This window comes from Natator depressus, chromosome 2, assembly GCF_965152275.1.
Source record: "Natator depressus isolate rNatDep1 chromosome 2, rNatDep2.hap1, whole genome shotgun sequence".
Taxonomy (NCBI): domain Eukaryota; kingdom Metazoa; phylum Chordata; order Testudines; family Cheloniidae; genus Natator; species Natator depressus.
The window spans coordinates 160,771,983-160,787,454 of NC_134235.1; positions in this window are offsets into that span (position 1 = coordinate 160,771,983).

The following is a 15,472-nucleotide window of genomic DNA, read 5'->3' on the forward strand; positions in this document are numbered from 1 at the left end:
AAACATGGAGGTGCCAAGGATTATTAGATATAGCCTAATACATAAAATTCCTGAATAGGGTTACTTAAGGGTTAAGAACGAGTGTTCTGAGCCTTAGAATTCAAACATACTCTTTATTAATATCATAAATATTATATATAATAGTAATAATAGATAAATGAATCAGATATACAGAAAATAAAGGATTAAAAGGGTTAATCCTTACCAATACCAACATAAATTATACAGTGCAGTGTCTCCTAACTGGCCCAGTGGGTTGTAATCTCCCAAGAGATCTTCAGGATAGTTAATGTAGAAATATAGCTTCTCCTGACACATCCTAGCTCCAAACTGGGATTTCCACAGCCTGTCCAAAACATATCTGCACTGACACCTATAAATTTCCAAAGAAAGGGAGTGACAGGTGGGGAAAATGTACCCTCAAACATACACTCACATCCAAGACTTGCCTCTCTCTACATGGAAAATATAACAAGAACAAAAGATGAAAGTGACTGCATTGGCCCTTAGGTATTGACATCTGAATGAAGAGCTAAATTAGAATATTAGTCTGTACAACTAAGTGTAAGGGATCCTTACCCTAATGACAACACTATCAACAATATGATTCCTGCCACAATGGAGGGCATGCAGCTTATATGGACCATTCTTAGAATTTTGGGAGAGCTAACTAGTGAGGGAGGTTAGAATTGGGAGACATAGGGAAGCAGTGATATGCTATTGGAAAGCAGCCTACAATCTCAAATTCTATAACCTGATTGCGTGATTTTTTATTGCTCTCTGCTGCTTATTCTTGGATCTGTGTATAGCTGTCAACATTTGAAAATGTTTTCAATTAGCTTTTCTACACAAGTCACTGGGCTTTGTGACTAATTGGCTGGAGTGGGTAGATTATGAGTTTGTATTTTCCTTCAGTTACTTGACTGTAGAATCCAAAGTTTGTGACCATATTGAACACACTCAAAATACCTGTCCTTTTCATTCCTCCCTGCAAGTGCACAGAGACATAGGACATCTGCCAGGAAAAACTAATACATTAAAGTAAAAAAAATATATTAAAGAGGAGTTATTGGCCTAATGCAGAAATTACTCGATAAGGTTCTACGGCCTGTGTTACGCAGGAAATCAGACTAGATGATCATAATGGTCCCTTTTGACCATAATCTATGAATTTTATGAAATTAAATCATTAAAAACCTGTGTAATTGTTTTCTCTGCTTTTATTTGTTTCTTTCTTTTTCCACCTGGCACAAATATTGGAGTGGTAAATAATGAGGTGGACAGGTCACTGAGACAGTGATCTGGGTCTCGTGGTAAATAGGGTGCAATCAAGGAATATGCATTTTAATATGGCAAAAATTAAACATATACATCTAAGCACAAAGAATGTAGGCCTTACTTAAAAGAGGGGGGAGGGGGCTCTATCCTGGGAAGCAGTGACTCTGAAAAAGATTTGGTGGTCATGGTGGATAATCAGCTGAACATTAGCTCCCAGGGCAGTGCTATGGCTAAAAGGGCTAATCAGTCCTTGGATGCATAAAAAGGGGAGTCTCAAGTAGGAGTAGATAGGTTGTTTTACATCAGTATTTGGCACTGGTCTGGCCACAGCTGGAATACTGTGTCCAGTTCTGGTGCTGACAATTAAAGAAGGATGTCGATAAACTGAAGAGGTTCAGAGAAGAGCCAAGAACATGATTAAAGGATTAACAAATAGTGATAGATGCAAGGATATTTAGCTGAACAAATAGAAGGTTAAGTGCGTAACTAGGTCACAGTCTATAAATTCTAGATGGGTAAGTTTGAAAACGGGCTCCTCGGTCTAGCAGACAAAGGTATAACAAGATCCTATGGCTGGAAGTTGAAGCTAGAAAAATTCAGACTGGCAATAAGACATATATTTAACAGTGAGGGTCAATAAACATTGGAACAGTTTTCCAAGGGTTGAGGTGGATTCTCCATCACTGGCAATTTTAAAATAAAGGTTGGAGTTTTTTTAAAAAGATACGCTCTAGTTCAAAAGGAATTACTTTGGAAAAGTTCTGTGGCCTTGGTTATACAAGAGGTCAGACACATGATCTCAGTAGCCCCTTCTGGCCTTGGAATCTATGAATCATTGTATCCATGTGCGTGCCATTTTACTTTTGTATCTCATGTATCACGTTCTTCTCCGTTTATCTGTCTCTCACCTTCAATTTATTTGAAAAGCAACATGTCCTTTCATGTTGCTATTTGCCACTTTCCTATTTGGACTGCGTTGTCCATCCCATTACTCTCCATTCATGTTGTTGTCTATTCTCCCTTGTTCCATTTCTTCTCATCTTTGTCCTCCTTGAATTACCTTTCCATAACCCTACTCCATCCCACCCCCACCCGGTACTCACTAGTTTTGCTGACCTTCATGAGATCTTTACGCAGACCTCCCGAAGGCTGATTATCCTGTCACTTAGGTCAGTGCAACTCCCAATCACTTCAGTGCACCCCAACCAAGAGGATGATCAGGCCCCAGGTTGGAGAGCAAAGCCTTATTTGCAGAGGGGAATGAGATAATGGCTTTACATTAGCAAAGAGAGAGAGGAAAAGCAGAAAATGAAAGATCCACTGTGGATACCTCACCTGAATTCTTACCTGTTAGGAATTTTAGCTAACATTGTGAAATTAAAAGTTTATCTGAAATTTTCTAAAGAATTCTGTTATTTAATATCTGAGTCTCATTACTTTGTTTTATCAGACTTGTGGATTTATGATTATATGGTATGCCTTCAAATTTCTAGAGTCAGTGTAAGATTTTATCTTTTTTATTCTCCTTATCTTTTGATTCCCCCACCCCACAAGGCATAGCTAATACAGATCCCTTTTAATGAGGCTTTTGGTCCCCAAACAGACCCAAATTGTGTGGCATGCCTCAAATGAGCCTTCATTTTCCAGCAAGAAGTTTTTAATCAACACTTCAATTAGTGCGAGGAATTCACAATCCCCCAACAGGCTTAGACTGAATCTCCACCTTGGATTAACAGAGCAAAGAACAAAAAATGTGTGAAGTGAACAGTAACATAGTAGTAAAACATACTTTCTCATGCAATAAGTAATGATGGAATGCTGGGGAAGAAAGAAAATTTATGAAAAGCCACCCTAAATTACTACTACCAAAACCCAGGATATGTATTCTAAATATGATAGATGCCCTGATGGAAAAAAATGTCTTCCTTAGGGAAGCATAGCTCTCCATATATCAAACTAGGGAGTTTCATTCCTAAATTTAATATGCTAGAGAACATTCAAACACATTGCTTTTGCTTGGCTTAGACTGATGCAAATAATGTTCATTACTGTAATTTACATTTACTGTAAGAGTTGAAGTGATTGAGTGATGGGAAAATAAAAGAATAACAAAGCTGCATTTTTATATACCAAGGAGCATATCTCTCTAGTGCATGTGCAATCTCTTTCTCGCTTGCTCGCTCTCATTTTGCCCTTGGGAAGCAACTTCTAGAGAAAAAACAATTAGATTCCTCTTTTCTTGTTTTCCCTCCCACTATTTCCTGAATCTTAACACTGTTATAATGAGATTGTACTTCCCTTTAGACTTCCCTGTCTTCAGATGATTAGACTTATTTTTCACTTACTGAATATCCTCAAAGTGCCCAATCCTGCAAAGACGAATACACATGCTGAACTTTTCACACTTTTATAGTTTAATTGTCTTGAAAGGGACAACTCAGTAGTGTGCAAAGGTGAGCATGGATGGAAGTTTTGGCAGAATCAGGTTCCAAGAGATGACATTTCATTTCAATGTGCTGAATTTTAGCAAGTGTTGTATTTGGTTATATTAAGTGTCTGTAAAAGTTTTGAGAATATTTGTGGAAACAGCTGCATTTATGTCAGATTAAAACCCACAGCTTTTGTTGCATGCTACAATATTAATAGACTTTATATTCTTTTGTAGGAAGATTAGGGTTTTTAACTGATTTTAAATGGTTTGTCATCTTCTGAATCCTGTGTTCTGTATTCTGTTCTGGCATAGAACATTGCTGCACTCTTGCTTGTTTTTAAATCATCAAGATCATCTTTTCTGAGTTATGGCTACAATTTAAAGCAGGCACTCTATCTTCTTGCAAGACAAACCCAAACCATATATTTTTCAATGACATTTCTGTTTTGTAACAATTCTTTTAGAAATCCCATAGTTCCCAAATTACAAACCCCTTTTTAAGCTTCTTGAATTGTTATTTCTGAAGATAAGAAACCAATGGTTTGATTTTCAGAGGTGCTGAGAACCTGGAGCTACCACTCAAGTTAATGGGAGTTGCAAGTGATTAGCACCTCTGAAAATCAGACCATATTTTCAAACATGATCATCTTAACAATGTCTGAATCCTATCATTGAAGATTATATTAGCATTTGGACATAAAAATGCCCATTTTATGGACTGGATTTTTTTTCCTATGCATGAGTCACACTTGGTGTGGAAGAGAGGCTCAGGTAGCTGCTTCTGGCTCCTTGATTCTGAACCCCAGCCTCAGTGCAACTTAGAGCTGTTCTCAGGTCGCTCTAACTTTTGCAACTCATGCAGTATCCTTAATGGATGCTAAATCATTAGAGGATTCTTAGGGTGGAACAGAGCTCTGCCATGGCTTCTACTATTTGGGGAGGGAAGAAAGTACAGAGACTGATGGCAGCATAAATGCACTAGCAGGGAGTTTCTCTACTTCAGAGATTTTTTTTTACTAGGCATTTATGTCTGGATTTTAGCCCTTCTGGGCCACCTAAGTGTTGCAAAAGGGTCATAACCTAGTTTGAGAATCTGGCACCACGTGTTTCAAAGACCACTATTAGTCCATGTCTTGAATTTCTCTTACCTATTGTTACGAATAACACCAAGGATTGCTATAACTGAAAGAGATAAAAGGAAAGTCTTCCCTCCCATTCTCCCCATCTCCCACCTCAGTCCTAAATATAGGGCTTAAGTGGGGCATTGACCTTGTACTGGCTTTCTGTGTGGGGATGAATTGCAGTCTTAGTGCATGTGATGCTGCTTCACCTTTTGTCTTCACTTGGGACATCAAAAAGTCAGTCATGTGCCACCCTCACCATTTTTTGTAAAACTGAATGAGAATACAGGAACTCAAATTCCGATTTGAGATGTAATAGAAAAGAAATGTGGATGGCTTAAATTTTACAGTTTTATGTTGTTCAGCATTTAAATTGGACGTCCGAACTTCAGGACTGCACAGCGTTCTCAAGCCTTGAAAGCAGTGATTGTCATTACCTGAATTGAATTAAAGGCTTTAAAAAAATGCCTAACAAGAATGCCAAAAAGAAAACCAGTTTGAATTCCGCTTTTGGTGCCAGCAGCATTACATAACGAGATAAATGTTGGTAATTGTGTTTAGTTCAATAACACTTTTAATTATAGTTGAGATCTCCTTTAAAGTGTATGGATTTTCCTGACACAAAGTAAACAGCTGAAAGCCAAATGAATGCAGTTTCATAGATTTCTACTGTCTAATTAAAGCACAGAAACATTGCTTCACCAATTGAGGCATTTAAGGAAAAAAAAAAGCTGTTTTCACATGCAATGCACAGTTTAATCATCACAGGTAATAAAGTTGCTTTTTTGCAGATCAAAACAAAACATCACTAATCTCAGAAGTTAAACCTTCTTTTGAGTTTACAATAGGACCAAGCAGTTCATGAATATCTTAAAATATTCATTAATGCTATTGTCTCTCTCACCCTGCCCTCTACTACTCTGGCCCTGATTCAGCAAGGTACTTAAGCACATGCCTAACTTTAAACATGTGAGCAAGCCCATTGTAATCAGCGGGACCACCCATGTGCTTAAATTAGATACACGATTAAGTATCTTGCTGATTCAGGTCTCATCTTGCTGTAATGACCCAGAATTCTCACCTTCTCCAACCGGTCATTAATCGCCAGGGAACACTTGACCTTGAGCAACGTTGATGCAATGAACTGTATAAAAATTCTAAATGTAAAGAAAGACTAAAGTATGTGTTACTAATATAAAAGTTGAAATTCAAGTTGTCATAAATACAGTGGTCTAATGATAGTATTGTTCTTTTCCTAGTAGTTAAAGATCAGGACAGTAACTCATAAGAAAGCGGGGCTTCATTCTCTTTATCATATTTAAAATATCCTAATAGTAATGAAATGCATGCAGCAGTGACACAGCATATGCTAATATTATTTCCATTTGCAGATCTGGCAAGTCTCTTAGTGATAGTCACATCCTCTATGATCTAACAATCAGACTCTTGTAGCCCATGGGGCTAGCTAACCTTTACTATATTTACTGCCTTGCCTTCATTATATTTAGCTCCTTTTATTATAATCAGCAGTCATGCAAGAAACCTACAGGCCTGTATCCTGTAAGACAGTGGTTTTCAACCTTTCCAGCCTACTTTCAGGAGTCTGATTTGTCTTGTGTACCCCCAAGTTTCACCTCCCTTAAAACTACTTTGCTTACAAAATCAGACATAAAAATAGAATCATAGAATATCAGGGTTGGAAGGGAACTCAGGAGGTCATCTAGTCCAACCCCCTGCTCAAAGCAGGACCAATCCACAATTAAATCATCCCAGCCAGGGCTTTGTCAAGCCTGACCTTAAAAATTTCTAAGGAAGGAGATTCCACCACCTCCCTAGGTAACGCATTCCAGTGTTTCACCACCCTCGCAGTGAAAACGTTTTTCCTAATATCCAACCTAAATCTCCCCCACTGCAACTTGAGACCATTACTCCTTGTTCTGTCATCTTCTACCACTGAGAACAGTCTAGAGCCATCCTCTTTGGAGCCCCCTTTCAGGTAGTTGAAAGCAGCTATCAAATCCCCCCTCATTCTTCTCTTCCGTAGGCTAAACATCCCCAGTTCCCTCAGCCTCTCCTCATAAGTCATGTGTTCCAGTCCCCTAATCCTTTTTGTTGCCCTCCACTGGACTCTTTCCAACTTTTCCACATCCTTCTTGTAGTGTGGGGCCCAAAACTGGACACAGTACTCCAGATGAGGCCTCACCAATGTCGAATAGAGGGGAATGATCACGTCCCTCGATCTGCTCGCTATGCCCCTACTTATACACCCCAAAATGCCATTGGCCTTCTTGGCAACAAGGGCACACTGCGGACTCATATCCAGCTTCTCGTCCACTGTAACCCCTAGGTCCTTTTCCGCAGAACTGCTGCCTAGCCATTCGGTCCCTAGTCTGTAGCTGTGCATTGGGTTCTTCCGTCCTAAGTGCAGGACCCTGCACTTATCCTTATTGAACCTCATCAGGTTTCTTTTGGCCCAATCCTCCAATTTGTCCAGGTCCCTCTGTATCCTATCTCTGCCCTCCAGCGTATCTACCACTCCTCCCAGTTTAGTATCATCTGCAAATTTGCTGAGAGTGCAATCCACACCATCCTCCAGATCATTTATGAAGATATTGAACAAAACTGGCCCCAGGACCGACCCCTGGGGCACTCCACTTGACACCGGCTGCCAACTAGACATGGAGCCATTGATCACTACCCGTTGAGCCCGACAATCTAGCCAACTTTCTACCCACCTTATAGTACATTCATCCAGCCCATACTTCTTTAACTTGCTGACAAGAATACTGTGGGAGACTGTGTCAAAAGCTTTGCTAAAGTCAAGAAACAATACATCCACTGCTTTCCCTTCATCCACAGAATCAGTAATCTCATCATAGAAGGCGATTAGATTAGTCAGGCATGACCTTCCCTTGGTGAATCCATGCTGACTGTTCCTGATCACTTTCCTTTCGTGTAAGTGCTTCAGGATTGATTCCTTGAGGACCTGCTCCAGGATTTTTCCGGGGACTGAGGTGAGGCTGACTGGCCTGTAGTTCCCAGGATCCTCCTTCTTCCCTTTTTTAAAGATTGGCACTACATTAGCCTTTTTCCAGTCATCTGGGACTTCCCCCGTTTGCCACGAGTTTTCAAAGATAATGGCCAATGGCTCTGCAATCACATCCGCCAATTCCTTTAGCACTCTCGGATGCAACTCGTCCGGTCCCATGGACTTGTGCACGTCCAGCTTTTCTAAATAGTCCCTAACCACCTCTTTCTCCACAGAGGGCTGGCCATCTACTCCCCATGTTGCGATGCCCAGCGCAGCAGTCTGGGAGCTGTCCTTGTTAGTGAAGACAGAGGCAAAAAAAGCATTGAGCACATTAGCTTTTTCCACATCCTCTGTCACTAGGTTGCCTCCCTCATTCAGTAAGGGGCCCACACTTTCCTTGGCTTTCTTCTTGTTGCCAACATACCTGAAGAAACCCTTCTTGTTACTCTTGACATCTCTTGCTAGCTGCAGCTCCAGGTGCGATTTGGCCCTCCTGATTTCATTCCTACATGCCCGAGCAATATTTTTATACTCTTCCCTGGTCATATGTCCAACCTTCCACTTCTTGTAAGCTTCTTTTTTATGTTTAAGATCCACTAGGATTTCACCATTAAGCCAAGCTGGTCGCCTGCCATATTTACTATTCTTTCGACTCATCGGGATGGTTTGTCCCTGTAACCTCAACAGGGATTCCTTGAAATAGAGCCAGCTCTCCTGGACTCCTTTCCCCTTCATGTTAGTCCCCCAGGGGATCCTACCCATCTGCTCCCTGAGGGAGTCGAAGTCTGCTTTCCTGAAGTCAAGGGTCCGTATCCTGCTGCTTACCTTTCTTCCCTGTGTCAGGACTGTTGACTCATATCCAGCTTCTCATCCACTGTAACCCCTAGGTCCTTTTCTGCAGAACTGCTGCCGAGACATTCGGACCCTAGTCTGTAGCGGTGCATTGGATTCTTCCGTCCTAAGTGCAGGACTCTGCACTTGTCCTTGTTGAACCTCATCAGATTTCTTTTGGCCCAATCCTCCAATTTGTCCAGGTCCCTCTGTATCCTATCCCTATCCTCCAGCATATCTACCTCTCCTCCCAGTTTAGTGTCATCTGCAAACTTGCTGAGGGTGCAATCCACACCATCCTCCAGATCATTAATGAAGATATTGAACAAAACCAGCCCCAGGACTGACCCTTGGGGCACTCCACTTGATACCGGCTGCCAGCTAGACATGGAGCCATTGATCACTACCCGTTGAGCCCGACAATCTAGCCAGCTTTCTATCCACCTTATAGTCCATTCATCCAGCCCATACTTCTTTAACTTGCTGACAAGAATACTGTGGGAGACCGTGTCAAAAGCTTTCCTTAAGTCAAGGAACAACATGTCCTCTGCTTTCCCCTCATCCACAGAGCCAGTTATCTCGTCATAGAAGGCAATTAGATTAGTCAGGCATGACTTGCCCTTGGTGAATCCATGCTGACTGTTCCTGATCACTTTCCTCTCCTCTAAGTGCTTCAGAATTGATTCCTTGAGGACCTGCTCCATGATTTTTCCAGGGACTGAGGTGAGGCTGACTGGCCTGTAGTTCCCAGGATCCTCCTTCTTCCCTTTTTTAAAGATGGGCACTACATTAGCCTTTTTCCAGTCATCCGGGACTTCTCCCAATTGCCATGAGTTTTCAAAGATAATGGCCAATGGCTCTGCAATCACATCCGCCAACTCCTTTAGCACTCTCGGATGCAACGCATCCGGCCCCATGGACTTGTGCACATCCAGCTTTTCTAAATAGTCCCAAACCACTTCTTTCTCCACAGAGGACTGGTCACCTCCTCCCCATGCTGTGCTGCAAAAGAGACACAGCACACCGTTACTGCAAAATTGCTTATTTTCTCATTTTTACCATATAATTATAAAATAAATCAATTGGAATATAAATATTGTACTTATATTTCAGTATATAATATATAGAGCAATATAAGTCATTGTTGTATGAAATTTTAGTATGTACTGACTTTCCTAGTGCTTTTTATGTAGCCTGTTTTAAAACTAGGCAAATATCTAGATGAGTAGATGTACCGCCGAGAAGAACTCTGCATACTTCCAGAGGTATACATACCCCTGGTTGAGAACCACTGCTGTTGGACATTAGCTTCAGCAATTTAGCATAAGGTTTGAGGCCTACAAACTCCTAACAGATTAACTTTGAACAGATAAATGGCCCAACGGAAACCCCAAGTATTGGGGAGCTGAAAATAGACTATTTAAGGAGAATTTATGACCTCAGGTACATGATCCAACCACAAGAATGTGATGGCAATGAATTGATGTACATAACAGGTACATCAGCTACATCCACAGATACCTAACTACAAGAGGGCCATTGTAACGATTTGACGCATATAATAGTAAGTTGAGGTAATTGATATACTAACCTTGTCATAAATAGAAAGGGAAGGGTAAACCCCTTTAAAATTCCTCCTGGCCAGAGGAAATCTCCTCTCACCTGTAAAGGGCTAAGAAGCTAAAGGTAACCTCGCTGGCACCTGACCAAAATGACCAATGAGGAGACAAGATACTTTCAAAAGCTGGTAGGAGGGAGAGAAACAAAGGGTTTGTGTGTCTGTCTACATTTTGTCTTTTCCGGGGATAGACCAGGAATGAAGCCTTAGAACTTTTAGTAAGTAATCTAGCTAGGTATGTGTTAGATTATGATTTCTTTAAATGGCTGAGAAAAGAATTGTGCTGAATAGAATAACTATTTCTGTCTGTGTATCTTTTTTGTAACTTAAGGTTTTTGCCTAGAGGGGTTCTCTATGTTTTGAATCTAATTACCCTGTAAGGTATTTACCATCCTGATTTTACAGGGGGGATTTCTTATTTCTAATTCTATTTTTATTAAAAGTCTTCTTGTAAGAAAACTGAATGCTTTTTCATTGTTCTCAGATCCAGGGGTTTGGGTCTGTGGTCACCTATGCAAATTGGTGAGGCTTTTTATCCAACATTTCCCAGGAAAGGGAGGGTGCAAGTGTTGGGAGGATTGTTCATTGTTCTTAAGATCCAAGGGTCTGGGTCTGTAGTCACCTAGGCAAATTGGTGAGGCTTTTTACCAAACCTTGTCCAGGAAGTAGGGTGCAAGGTTTTTGGGAAGTATTTTGGGGGGAAAGACGTGTCCAAACAGCTCTTCCCCAGTAACCAGTATTTGTTTGGTGGTGGTAGCGGCCAATCCAAGGACAAAAGGGTGGAATATTTTGTACCTTGGGGAAGTTTTGACCTAAGCTGGTAAAGATAAGCTTAGGAGGTTTTTCATGCAGGTTCCCACATCTGTACCCTAGAGTTCAGAGTGGGGGAGGAACCTTGACAAACCTATTGAAGAAGGGCACTCCAACATTAGTAAGGAGGATATACAAATAAGGAAAAGGGGGAAAAACCTAATGAATATGCATCACGCATAGTGGCATCAGCATATTATATTATAAAAGTTGCATCCCAGCCTAGGGGCAGTAGTAGGAGGAGATGTAGGCCTTGGGAGGTGCCAGAATGATGGCCACTGCTGATGAGGGGGAAGGGGATGGTGATGAGAAAGATGATGGCTAACATTTCAGGTTGTTCTGCAAGGGATGGTATGAATATAGGGATGAACAGATGTACATTTTGTAGTATCTCTATCTACCTTACTGAGTTAGGTTGTTTGTGACTGTGCTAAATGTATTAATAAACTATTTGTAAATATAGAAAAGTTCCTATAGCATGAGTGTTGTAGCTGTGCACATGGGGGTTCCCAATTATATAATAATGTAAATAATACTGGGCCTGATCTTGGGACAAGAACCTATCAACCCTCAAAGTGATAACTGGGAATTCTTAAGTAATCAATATAATTAATACATAATCTATAGATCAGGGTACACTCTCCAGGGTTCATATACAGCAGGGGTTCCCAACCTGTGGCGTGCACGAGAAATGATAACATGATATGTCTCACCAATGACAACCAACTAACAGTGACTGCAATATCAAACACTCACAGAGAACTGCTCACAATCACCTCCAGGATAGCTCCAAAGTACCATTGACAGCTGGTACAAATCAGAGAAGAAGAAAAAAAAGAGGGAATGAGACGTAGGAGCAAGTGAGAGTATGTGCGGGACAACAATATGACTGGGCACTTTTCCCCTTTATTGGTTAAACTGTTGGACAGTCAGAGAAGACTGAAGAAACACATTTTGGAAGAGCTGTGAACAGAAAGAACATCTTTGCCTCAGGACAGATAAAGAGCCTTAGGAAAATTTATAGTCAAAAGCTCTTTCAATAATTCTGTTGCAATAAACTTCTGTTCAGCCTCTTAAGCAAGTGCTTTATTGCCCAGGTATTTCTCTGAATCTTCCCTTTCATTCAGAGTACTGCACCCAGAGGAGAACCAATAATTTGAAACTAATAATTGCAAAGAAAACATCAAAATAAACATCAGTACTTAATAATTATCTTGCATCCTAAGAGTGATTACTGTGCTCACTAAAGTAAGATTTCAAAGAAATTATGGGACAACATTTTTTCTGATGAAACATCTAATCTACTGCATGCCAGGAATCCATTTGGCTCATTACTTTTATGTTTTTTCTTGCTTTGACCATACACTGTTAATTTGCAAAGGCTCAAAACATTATTTTTAGTTGAAAGATTAGTTAGAAATAGTTTTTAACTACCTCATAGTGTGGAGTAGCTTCAGCAGCCAGATGTAAATATCATCCCAAAAACACATGATAAATTTCAGCCCTAGCAGTGGAGCAGCCTTCACCTACATCAGGCTGGATTTAGTCGCGCACTCTAGATTTAACCTCCAGTCTCTCATTTTTAAGAAATACTATCATAGAGTTTAAGGCCAGAAATGATAATCAGTCTGACCTCATGGATGTCACAAGCCATAAAAGAGTACCCATCCAATCCCTCACCAAGCCTAGCAACCAGAATCAGACCAAAGTACTATAGTCCTTTGAAGACTAAATTACTGTGTGCCACAGGCAGACACCAGGAGGGATAAAGGTGCACTAATGCTAGAGACCCCTGCAATGTCAAGGAATTAATTTACTATCTCTAGGAAAAATGTATTTCAGAAGCCATTCCACCTCTGGAAAAAGTACAGAGAAGGGCAACAAAATTGATTAAGGGTATGGAACAGCTTCCATATGAGGTGAGATTAAAAAGACTGGGATTTTTCAGCTTGGAAAACAGAAGACTAAGAGGGTATACGATAGAGGTCTATAAAATTGTGACCGGTGTGGAGAAAGTGAATAAGGAAGTGTTATTTACTCCTTCACATAAAAACCAGGGGTCACCCGATGAAATTAATAGACAGCAAGTTTAAAACAAACAAAAGAAGATACTTCTTCACACAGCACACAGTCAACTTGCAGAACCTGTTGCCAGTGGATGTTGTGAAGGCCAAAACTATAACAGCGTTCAAAAAGAATTAGATAAATTCATGGAGGATAGGTCCGTCAGTGGCTATTAGCCAAAATGTTCAGGGATGCTCTGGATATCTCTTGCCCTTGATTGCCGGACTGGGAGCGGATGGATCACTTGATGATTGCCTATTATGTTCACTACCTCTGAGGCACCTGGCATTGGCCAGTGTTGGAAGACAGGATACTGGGCCTGATGGACCATTAGTCTGACCCAGTACGGCCATTCTTGTGTTCTAATATTCTAGAAAAGCTCGGAGCTATTTTCAAGCTACTAAAATACCCTGAAAGACAAATTCTGCAGCTCTGTAGAAGACAAAAGAAACTGATGGGTACTTTGGGACATCCTTTGCCATCCATCTTGACCTAAGTAGAGAAACAATGAAGACAATGAGGGCATGAAAATGGCTGTGAAAAGACTCTCAGGAAGCTGTGTATTCAGCCGGCATTTTAGTCTCCAGCCCTTATCCTTCATAAGTGAACAAGGAAGATTTTAAATTCCCCCAAAGAGCTAGAAGCCTTCATGAAAGCTATTCAGCAGCAGGAAGAAGAACCCTAGAACAAACATGCTGTGTTCAAATAATTGGAACATTAATCAACTCCCTGGATAGGGTGAGGTTAACATTCTCCAACATTTCATGTCGATTCTCTCTTTATTTTTCTTTGATGGTGTAAAGGTTCCTTCTCCACTCTGAACTCTAGGGTACAGATGTGGGGACCCACATGAAAGACCCCCTAAGCTTATTTTTACCAGCTTAGGTTAAAACTTCCCCAAGGTACAAAGTTTGCCTTGTCCTTGAACAGTATGCTGCCACCACCAAGTGTCTTAAACAAAGAACAGGGAAAGAGACCACTTGGAGACGTCTTCCCCAAAAATATTCCTCCAAGCTCTACACCCACTTTCCTGGGGAAAGCTTGATAATAATCCTCACCAATTGATATAGGTGAACACAGACCCAAATCCTTGGATCTTAAGAACAATGAAAAATCAATCAGGTTCTTAAAAGAAGAATTTTAATTAAAGAAAAGGTAAAAGAATTACCTCTGTAAAATCAGGATGGTAAATACCTTACAGGGTAATCAGATTCAAAACATAGAGAATCCCCCTAGGCGAAACCTTAAGTTACAAAAAGACACAAGAACAGGAATATACATTCCCTCCAGCACTGCTTATTTTACTAGCCATTAAACAAAAGAAAATCTAACACATTTTCTAGCTAGATTACTTACTAATTTAACAGGAGTTGGAAGGCTTGCATTTCTGATCTGTTCCCAGCAAAGCATCACACAGACAGACAGAACCCTTTGTTCCCCTCCCCCTCCAGATTTGAAAGTATCTTGTCCCCTCATTGGTCATTTTGGGTCAGGTGCCAGCAAGGTTACCTTAGCTTCTTAACCCTTTACAGGTGAAAGGGTTTTGCCTCTGGCCTGGAGGGATTTTATAGCACTGTATACAGAAAGGTGGTTACCCTTCCCTTTATATTTATGACAGATGGTAATGCAGCCACATTACTATGATGCTAGCCCCCTTCTACCACCACCTCATGCCCCAACCCTCCCCTGGCACACCCCCTCATGAGCTGTGTTGTGCACTCAGCCATGGCCAGAGTCTTTATTCTATATAGTTGCCTACTAAAGCTTGATGCCAAGAGTCAATGGTCATTGAATAACCATTGACTCTTGGCATCAAGCTTTAGTAGGCAACTACATAGAATAAAGACTCTGGCCATGGCTGAGTGCACAACACAGCTCATGAGGGGGTATGCAAAGGTGGTTTCTTGTTATTTATTTATTATTTGTATTATTGTGTTGGTCTGGTACTCCTGAAAGCTGTTCTAAATTGCATCAGTTGTCAACAGCCCCACAAAGCTGATCCAGCAGCTCAGGATCATCAGGGCATAGGAATGACTGGCCACATCCCCTCTCAACCCAGTCTGGGATCCAGAATGCCAGCTCTATACCACTGGAGGATTCTTCTACACTGGTAGATCCTCCAGGGAAGAAAGTGGGCTCAAGACTTTAAATATATCATCATAATATCCGAGTAAGACTGTAATAACTGTATTATCTTACATTACCCCTAAGCACCATAATTATACAAAAGTATTTAAAGCCTGGTCTACACCTAGATTTTGTATTGGTACAAATATTTTGGTTAGGGG